Source organism: Schistocerca piceifrons, chromosome 6 (genome assembly GCF_021461385.2).
Source record: "Schistocerca piceifrons isolate TAMUIC-IGC-003096 chromosome 6, iqSchPice1.1, whole genome shotgun sequence".
Lineage (NCBI taxonomy): Eukaryota > Metazoa > Arthropoda > Insecta > Orthoptera > Acrididae > Schistocerca > Schistocerca piceifrons.
This window is the reverse complement of record NC_060143.1, coordinates 433218079-433219674: the sequence shown is the minus strand read 5'-3', so window position 1 is coordinate 433219674 and position 1596 is coordinate 433218079. Positions and strand designations below refer to the sequence as shown.

General features: G+C 47.2%; 1 pseudogene; it reads left to right on the top strand.

The window, feature by feature from the left end:
- Nucleotides 1-276: 276 nt before the first annotated feature.
- LOC124803502 lies at nucleotides 277-394 on the top strand (annotated as a pseudogene).
- Nucleotides 395-1596: the final 1202 nt, after the last annotated feature.

Here is a 1596-nt window from a genome sequence, read left to right as displayed (position 1 = left end):
GTGCGTCAATGACGCTGCACAGTCAGCTGCTGAGTCACTTAGGGTCAAAATAGAAAAGGAATAGGACAACGAGTTTTTTTCCCATTTCTGTAGCTAGGGGTTGGACCTAAAGCATGCCTCTGAATAGCATTCAGATTCACTGATGGCAATCTGGACACCATAAATTAAGAGCTTTTTGGGCTGTCATCCTCTTCGGTAACTGTCGTTATTACCATCATTTTCCTGTGTACTCCAACTGACAAGCTTTCTTTTTTCGATTTTCCCTTATCTCCAGTAGCCAACGGCCTTGTCGCAGTGGTAACACCGGTTCCCGTCAGATCACCGAAGTTAAGCGCTGTCGACCTGGGCTAGCACTTGGATGGGTGACCATCCGGTCTGCCGAGCGCTGTTGGCAAGCGGGATGCACTCAGCCCTTGTGAGGCAAACTGAGGAGCTACTTGATTGAGAAGTAGCGGCTCATGTCTCGGATACTCACATACGGCCGGGAGAGCGGTGTGCTGACCACATGCCACTCCATCCTCGCATCCAGTGACGACTGTGGGCTGAGGATGACACGGCGGCCAGTTGGTACCTTTGGGCCTTCATGGCCTGTACAGGAGGAGAGAGTTTATTTCCAGTGGTCACACTGTAAACATAAGGGGCAAACAACACTTTTTGATCATTTTGTAATTTACGTGAATGTAGCAAAGTTATTCGGCCACATGAAACTGGTACTAGATGAGGCGAATTTGCTTGTGAGGTTGAGCGCTGGCGGACAGTCTCAGGGCATCAAAGCGCTGCAGCCGGTCCAACCGCAGCGATCGTTGCTGGCCAGCCCAGGAGCGGGTACAAAAGCTTGACGGGTAAGCCCAAGGCACTAAAGCTGGGAATATGGGAAGTGGTCGGTCGCTTATAAGAGTGCGGGCAGCACCAGCTACGGTGGACTTTCAGACAAGCTGAAAGACGGGCTCTTAAAGCTCTCTCAACGTGCGACCAGCATCAGGTAAAGTGGCAGCGGGTTTGTTCGTTTGGGATGCTGTTCAGAGAGCTACTACTCAGCAGGAAATGGTTAGGTAAAGACGCAAGTAAAAACTTAAAAAAAGTTACTCTTAGGAATATTTTCATTGGCACTATCCTGAAAGGTACGAACAATACAAAGTTTCAAATCAATAAAATGAGCTTTTTGAGAAAGCCACATATAATAACTAATTAGTCGGCTCAAAAACTCGTGAATAAATGCAACAACCCAACGTATTCGGTGAAAATTCGTTTTCAGCCTCTTCTAACACTACGGGAGAAACAGCTGTCATGAGGATAGGTAGAAAGGAACACTAACCCCTTACGTTAAGTGAAACTGCTGTTCAGTTGTAATAATCAAAAGAACGAAAACGGCAATCCTATGGTATAGTAACTATACCACAGTAGGCGTTGCTGTGCCAACGGGGAATACGTCTGATAAATGGACCTGTTCACTTCAGGACGCTTATGGCAGAGAGATATCAAGATAACATTAAGACGTCCATCAAGCTGAGCGTGGGGAGGAGTTTCCATCCAGGGCCTTGCAACTGGTGACGTTTGCTCCTAATCCCTTTTGATTTCATACTAACGAAGCCTCTA